General features: G+C 57.0%; 1 long non-coding RNA gene across 1 annotated transcript; it reads left to right on the top strand.

Annotated features, from left to right (window-relative positions):
- Positions 1 to 442: 442 nt before the first annotated feature.
- LOC136186733 (uncharacterized) lies at positions 443 to 3,464 on the top strand. Its single transcript, XR_010669753.1, has 3 exons — positions 443 to 782; positions 858 to 2,021; positions 2,193 to 3,464. It is a non-coding gene; the product is annotated as an uncharacterized lncRNA (long non-coding RNA).
- Positions 3,465 to 8,309: the final 4,845 nt, after the last annotated feature.

Here is an 8,309-nt window from a genome sequence, read left to right as displayed (position 1 = left end):
ACGCCAAGTTTCATTTCTACGAAGTCGCCACCTGAAACGTCTTCAATTCAACCTAATACGAAGCTGGTGCCGTCTACAGAAGCGTTCCATCAGACGGTTTCAACAGCGCATTCGTCTGTGAAGGCATCTTTCTCAGCAAAACCTACGACGGCTGCAGGACCTAGCAGTGGTTCAACAAGTGAAGCAGGGGAGTCATCTACTAATATTAACCTCTGGGACTGCAAAAATTCCCACGAAAGCTGTCTCGATGCAACAGTCTCCTTCAGTGACGACAAGCAAGAGAGTAGAAACAGTTGCATCTTACCCATCAACGGAGGCAACCGTTAGGATGACGTCGTCGTCGTCAGTAACAGCGACTGAACGAGTTATCGTGCCACTTGGGATTCCAAAAGGTTTTGCATTACCATTCAGTGTAATAGCACCCGCAATTTTTTTTCAGATTCAACAGATTGGTCGTCACAAGATGTCGTCGCATTTTTGGAGAGTAACGACGAGTTTTCGAATCTTGTTTTCATTTTGTCAGATATTCCAGGGAGTAAACTCGTGCAGTTTACAGAGGAGGAGCTCATTGCTTTATCACCTGAAAACGAGGCTGCTTTGGATAAACTCTTCGCGACCATTGGCTATCTAAAAAAGGACGCAGATGAAAATTCAGACGCAAAATCCGGTAGACCCAGTCTTGGCGTCATCGTTGGTGCCTCGGTCGGTGTCGCCGTGCTCTTTTTCGTCGCTGTTGCAATTTGTGTTTTGGTCTGCCGCCACTCCAGGAGCAGGGACGCCATGTAAGCTTTGTTCCACGCGGTGTTGCAGCTTGTACATGTATTAATATGGTATGCGTCTTTTTTTATATACTTTAGATCTAAACAAGAAGATGCATCGCAGCAACAGATTTCTAATCCGTCATATGGCTTAAAACCAGTAACGGAATCTTCACCCGTCTCTCCTGACGAAGATGCGATCAGCGAAGATGTCAGCAGCAACACTCATCTCTATGCAACTCTCGGAGAACACAGAAGAGGGGCAGCGACGGCGGCTGGTTTCACGTACGAAAGCCCGCGTCGAGCTAGCGACACTACCCAACCTCTCGTATGATGATGACCGAAAGAAAATGTTTTGTATTTCTGTTTTGCGCTGAATTTCTGATTGTTCTAGCTAGCCTTTTAATGAAATGGCGGGTACGTTTAGTCTGGGAACGCGCCGTCGGCCTCGCGACGAATGTAGCGAAACAAACTCGCGCTGGGTCAAATGTGCATAGCAAGATAATTAACAGTTTGAAGCGTTCGAAAACAAAAATCGACAATGAGAAGTATCGCAATTTTTGAGAGGAAGTTGGGTTATTAGCGCGCGCGAGTGCACCCCCCTGGCCCGACTCCCTTCCCGCAGATCGAGAGAGCTGTCACACGGAAAAGAGCGTCCGGGTGAAAAAGTGTCCGGGTCTGAAAAAAACGTCCGTTCTACATAGTACAAATGAGCGATCGATTTCAAGGGTGATTTGCCTTTTCCTAAGCCATTGTAGTGTTCGCTATGTGTGTAGGATTAGATGGGGTCACGTGGATAGGAGAAGTGAAGTCTAACGAACACCGTTAGACGCGGTTGATATTCGTAACGGGCGGGAATTGTGGCGCGCGATCCGGGTAGAGAGGGCATTGGGTCGCTAGCCTGCTTGCGAGATAGGTGCTTCTTTACTTTATGCTTCCGTCGATGAGAACTCGCAGTCAGTCGCGCGACGACCTCCCTCGGGCTCTCGGGATTATTCGCCAACCGGCGCTCGGCGCCGAGCCTTCCATCGCGATCGGCGGTGCCGCTGAGTGCACCGTCGGCCACTGGATCGTCGGTCGCTCCCTCAGTTTCGTCGCCGGCGCCGATCGCCCAAACAGCCCCGGCAAACCCGTCGTCTCAGGCGTCAGGGTCAGCGCTTCCACGGACATCGGATATTTGGATTCAGACGGCGGACGAACAGCGATTCCCGCTGCGCTCATTCGTTCAGTCGGCGGTCTCGGAAGTCGTACCGGATCGTGCAGGTAGGCATTTCTCTATCCCTTTTCGGGTAAAGGCGCTCCCAATCGCGGGGGAGGGCGTTCCGTGGCGATCGGACCTTGGTGTTGGCGGTCGGCCAAGGCGGGCTCATTTGGCGCGCAACACCTGCAGCGGGTATTGGCGAGAGGCGGGGCTTAGCCTGTTTTTCTTTGCAGCGGGTGGCGGCAGAGGGGCGCTGGGCAGTGTGGCGGCAGAGGCGCGCTGGGCAGTGTGCCGTCATCCAGCGTTCCTTCTGGTCTTGGGCGCGCGCAGGGAGCGGCGAGCGCGCGGTCGGCTCCCTTCCCGTCATTCTCCCTCGGAGGTTCGAACAGTGGCGCCCACACGAACGGTGAATGACGTGCAGGCGCCAAGAGTGGCAAGCGCTACGGCCAATCCGGCGACGGCGGGTCAACCTCCTCCGCCGGGAGTTTCGGGGCTGCCCGGCCTGAGTGCGGCGGCGCCCTTAGCGCAGCCGGCGTGGGTTGCGTCAGCGCCAGCGGCACTTCCGGAGTGGCTTCCGTCGTTTTTGGTCGGACGGACCGCCTCCAGCGAAGAAGGCTCGCGCCGCCCCGTTCTCATTGGGCGAGGCTTTAACGCCAGTGCCGGGAGAGGCTGGTCGATAAAATTCTCGATGGAAAGTTTGTCGACTTCTCCGAACTGCTCCCGGATGACGTCGAGCTGCGACGACGCGAGGCCGAGCGGGGTATCGCAGCGGGCTGATTCACTCCCCGCACACCGATGCGACGTTTGACGTTGTTGCTTTCCTGGGTTATGCCTTCGCCGAGTTCGCGGCGGTGACCTTGTCTTCCCAGCCGCAGCGCTCGACGGAGCTTATGGCGTACCTACGCCTGCTCGTTGACGAAGCTCAACGTCGCGGGGGTTCGGGCTGGCTATAATACGACCGGCTGTTCCGTGCACAAGCGGCAGCAAACTTGGTGAAGACGTGGTCGGCGTTGGACCTTGCCCTATTCCCCAATTCCTTCATGGCTGAGATACTTAGTACAGCTGTGCCGGCGAGGGCTTCGCCTTCGTGCGAATATTGCCTCAAGGCAGACCACGCTTCGGAGGACTGCGCGCTCGCGCCGGCGTCTGAAGTGGTTTACCGCAAGTTTAAGGAAAAAGGGGCAAAGCAGCGCAAGCAGCAGTATTGCAAGCTGTTCAATTTTGGGAAGGACGGCTGCCCGTACGGGGCCAGTTGCGTCTTCATGCATGTTTGCAGCAAGTGCGGCATGGAGGGGCACAAGGCAAGCGCGTGCAAGCCGTCGACGCCAACACAGGCGCCGTGGGCGGGCCCGCCCAACTGGTGCTTTTTTCTTTTGTTGCGTTCTCGCCCCCTTTGGGGCGTGGGGGGAACAAGCGGTTTGCGGGATTTTGTTTTCTTTGGTCGCTTGGGCGCATGGCGATTGCTTTGTTTTGCTTCGTTTGAGGGTGGCACACGCGCAAGGGCGTGGTTGTTATTTTAGTAAATTTAGGCTAATTACTGGATGTTCTGGCGTAGATGCTTGCAGCTTAGCCGGCGGGGCTCACGTTCTCCTGCCTCGCTTGCGGGAGCTCGAGATGGCTGGCGCAGCGCGAATGACGCGCTCGACGAAGTGGGCAGCTCCAGCGTCATCTCCGATCAGAGTGGAGGCGTGGCAAGCGGCGTTGGCGGTCTATCCGGATGGAGACTTTGCCAATCTGCTGGTGGAGGGCCTGGCAAACGGCTTCCGCATTGGCTATGACGATGGCTGCACCTCGCGTGCAAGGTCGAGGCGTAACATGCGCTCGGCAGCGGAACACCCGGATGTGGTTTGGCGCTATATCGCGGCCGAGGTGGCGGCGGGTACACTGCTCTGGTCCGTTCGAAATTAGGCGGGGGTCCATGTCAGTCCGTTCGGCGTCATTCCGAAGTCGGGCCCGCCGGGACGGTGGCAACTTATTGTGGACTTGTTGTCGCTGGTGGGTCTCCTGCATCACGCGGCAAAGGCCATCCCAGCGGGGCGGTCGTTCGTGCGGCGGCTCATCGATCTGTCGATGCGGCGCCCCGAGATGCACCACGTTCTGCGTCTTAGCGCAGAGGCAAGAGCGGACCTGTTGTGGCGGAGCCTGTTCCTCGAGCATTGGAACGGCAGAGGATTCTTTTCGTCCATCGCGGCCCAGCCGACGTTTCGGGTACAATCCGATGCTTTGGGGTCGTGGGGGTGCGCGGCGGTGTCCGGTTCGCGGTGGTTTAACGCGCCTTGGTCTACGGTGTGGCGCCCCGAGCGAATAGCCCTCAAGGAGCTGGTACCGGTGGTGGTGGCGGCGGCGGTCTGGGGAAGGGAGTGGTCGGCTCTGCCGTGCTATTGGAATCAGATAATTCCACGGTCGTGGCGGCAGTCAACTTGGGAACATCCCGTGATGCCACCCTGATGCCGCTGTTGCGCTCCCTGCAGTTTATAAAGGCAACGTTCTCTTTCACTCTGCGAGCTCGGCACTTGCCCGGAAAGCTAAATCACGTCGCGGACGCGCTGTCCCGGGGGCACGCGGTAACGGACATTAAGAGATTCTGTCAGCAGATAGCCGAGGAGAGCTTCCCTGTGCCTCAGCGCTATGGGAGCTGTTGGAACCGCGGCGGATCAACTGGCTACAGCAGGACTGGCGATCGCAGTTTGGGAATTTGCTGCGCTTGGCGTTGCAGACTCCACTCGCCGGGCGTACCAAACCGGGAGCATCACTATGCCCGTTTCTGCTGCCAGCGGGGACTGACGCCGTTGCCTGCGTCTGAATCTTTTCTTGCGGGTTTTGCGCGGCTTTAGCGCTAGAAGGCAAGGCATATAGCACAATTATATCTTACCTGGCTGGCGTGAGGCATTGGATGGTGACGTCTGGCATGGGTGATCCGTTTGCGGCCGCGCACCCTCAGCTGGATTTGGTGCTGCGGGGAATTAAGCGTCATCAGGGTCGACCGGCGCCCGATCGGCGCCTTCCGATTACTCCGGCAATCCTACGGCTGCTACGGAACGCTTAGGCCGCATCGGCAGACAGTTCGGTGGCAAAGATGCTCTGGGCAGCGTGCTGTTGTGGGGTTTTCGGCTTCTTGCGCCCGGGCGAATTTGTAGTGGACGGGCCGTTCAACCCGATGCGCCATTTGTCGGCGTTAACCGTCGTGGTGGATTCCTGGACGTCGCCATCCGTGGTGGGCTTACGCCTAAAGCAGTCGAAGACGGATCCTTTTCGTCAGGGCGTCGCGATCTATATGGGTCGCACGGATACGGATCTGTTTCCGGTGGGGGCGCTTCTGTCTCACTTGGCGTGCCGTGGCTAGAGGCTGGGGGCGCTCTTCTGTTCTGAGGATGGTCGCCCGCTTTCGCGGGCACGGCTTGTGGAGAGCGTTCTTCGGGCGCTGGAATCGCAAGGCGTGCAAGCGGCCAATTTTTGGGGCCACAGTTTTTGCTGCCACGCCTTTGGGCCTACGCCCCGAAACAACACAAGTGGCGCAGCAGCGGAAATGGCACAGAGGAGGGAACAACGTCCCCTAACCCGACAGACACGAGAGAAAAAAGGGGAGGGGGCACTGAACCCACAAAAAACCAATCATGCAACCATGCAACGCACGTCCGGTTGGGAGGATGATGCTACTCCCCGTTCTGGGCGCGCGCCGATCGAGAGCGCTTCGCCTCGGAGTTTTCCACGCAGTCGCGACTGCGGTGTTGAACTTTGTAGCGCAAACGTGGGCGGAAGGAGCAATCACGGAACGTGCAGCGTCCGGCGTCGTACAAACAGCAGATTGGCTTGTCGGCAGGCGCACGCTCACGCTGGCTGCGCGCCGTCGTTAGAACATTTGGTTTAGTAACGGGTGCCAGCGGGGCGAGCGCGCAGTCGGCGGCGACATGATCGCCGTCGAGCCAGTGCAAGGCGGCCCAGCGCAAAAAACGTCTGAGCGTAGAGTCCTGGCGAGACAACGCCCTAGTTTGCCGTGGCGTCGGCCGCGGAAGCTGCCGGAAGCGTGTGTCGTGGAGGCGCCAGCCATCGCCGCCGTTGCGAGCTGCTTCTTGTAGGATTAGGCGCAGGTACACCCAAAAATTGTGCCCGGCGGACCGGGCGCCAGAGCAGCAAACGGCGGCGTAAGCGCAGAAACAGCGAGCCCAGCTCATGATCGACGGGATCTGGCGCAGCACGCGCGAGGCGCTCCCGGCGGCTCGCGCTCAGCGAACATCGCCGCCTCGCGCCGGAGGAGTTCCTGGTTTGTCTGGGAGAAGCTCTGTCATGTCGACAAACTCTCAGGCGCGAATGTGGGCCACAAGGCGGTGAGGGATAGTAAATCCATCGCCGAGAGAGAAAGGGGAGTTCCATTGCAGCAACGCCAGCTGAGGGCGCGTTTGGGGCAACCGCTATGCCAGCAATCGCTGCTGCGGGCGGTAGAGCACCTAAGGCTACCGACGAGAAAGAAAGACGTTGGCTCAGCGCGGGGCGGCGGGTAACATCGTTTCGCCGCGGCGGATTCGGGGTTTGCACGGAAAAGAGCGGAGTTTTCGCGTCTCACCTGGAGCGGGTCCATCTGGCGGCGGCGGCGGAAGACCTTGTCCGATGAGAGCGGGAGGCACGGCGGGCTTCGGCGGAACAGCTGGCGCTGGCGCGATGTTAGACGGTGCTGGCGGAGCCGTTCCTTCGTTGCGCGCCTCGCGGGCGGTAAAACTCCCCTCGACTACCCGCGCGATCGATTTGCTCCAGGACGCCGAGCGCCACTGCCTGGGAAGGTTGAGCAAGCTTGAGCTTGAGCGCCTGCCTGCGCTTCGGGACCGTCTGTTGCGTTGTCCGTGGCGTCCATAGCGGAGTGAAATTGTCGGAGTGCAAAGAAAAAGGAAGAACCACGATAGGCGTAGGCGCCACCTTCTCACTGGCGCAGTAGTAGACGGACTGATTAGCCCAATGTCCACCCCTAGCCTTATCGATAATTGGCGCGTCGGTCCAATAGATATCAACACCATTTAACTGCGTTAAATTTCTATAATTGGTAGTCACATGTCGCTTTGCCATAGCGTGTCGCACGCGATGTGGTAGCAACGTTAGTGTTACGGTCGGATCAGAATCTCGTCACGTCGTTGGCAATTGCTTCCATCGGTAAGTAGAGTGTTGCGTGGCACTGTAGGCTCAAATTAGGACGAGATGCCGACTCGCGCAGACGAGGAACTCAGATAGAAATCGTCGCGCGACACGAAAGGGGTCCCCCAGTCGCTTTCGGCGAATACTGATTCCACCGTAACACTAACGTTGCTGCCACATCGCCTGCGACACGCTATGGCAACGCGACATGTGACTACTAATTATCCCTCCCGATAATTGGGACAGCGGAACACAGCGACATCAAAGGGATGTCACCAGACCGAGGTCCCGGCGTGGATATCAACACAAAACTCGCTTCGGAGAAAATTGCAAACTTTGTAGAGCCGGACGGATATGACGTTACAGAAATTCGATCGGGTGCGATTAGCTGGGATGGCGTCATGTACTTCGTACATACCTTTTGGGTATTTAAATTTCAGGGTCGTTCCGATGTGCGTTTACCGTTCTGATTTTTTCCGGAGCCTGGGAAAAGTGTAAGTGCACTACATAAGAGATATGTAAGGGCTTGCATCCATTTAGGTACTTCGGTTTGTTCGATCGTCCTTATCAATTCTATACGGGATGATGGCGTTGTGTCCGTTGCCGCAGCACTTGAAGCGACGCCAAGAAGCACAGCCGGATGATTCGTGACTTGCTGTGTGAATGAGGCGTGCAGTTTTTTTCTAGTAGACGGTAGGGAGGCGTGACTGTATCAATTTAGAGATCTACATTTACGACCGCCTTTTCTCGTGTGAGCTTGGCGAGTTTAGGCTGAGGCCCACAGCCGCCGCCTAAACACTCACCGAAGCGCCTCTTTACCGTAGTCAAAATACCGCACTTGTCATTCACCGAGTCAAGAAGTCGCGCATGCTGTACTGCTTAGTGTAGCCTCAACTGCTGCAGAAATGAATACGCCCGCCATCGCCCAGATAGAATTTTCGAGCAACGTGAAGTACCTAATCAAGCCCTTGACAGACACGCATATCTCTTTCTGCCTGATATCACGTGACATTTCCTTGACGCCAGGTTTGAAGCCGGAGAATCCCGGATACATGCACGCTCGTTTTGATCGCACGTGACAAACGAATTTTGCTCCCTCTCACTCGCACGTCAATGAGCCTAGAAGCCTTTCGATAGGTGAATAAGAGGCGCTTTGCATAGCTGCAGCGCCTTCGCTTATTCCTACTGTATGACCAGGGAAGCTGCTCTTACGTTACGAGGGGAAAAGT

Source organism: Oscarella lobularis, chromosome 4 (genome assembly GCF_947507565.1).
Source record: "Oscarella lobularis chromosome 4, ooOscLobu1.1, whole genome shotgun sequence".
Lineage (NCBI taxonomy): Eukaryota > Metazoa > Porifera > Homoscleromorpha > Homosclerophorida > Oscarellidae > Oscarella > Oscarella lobularis.
Note: the sequence above shows the minus strand (reverse complement) of the source record. Positions and strands in the feature narration are given on the sequence as shown.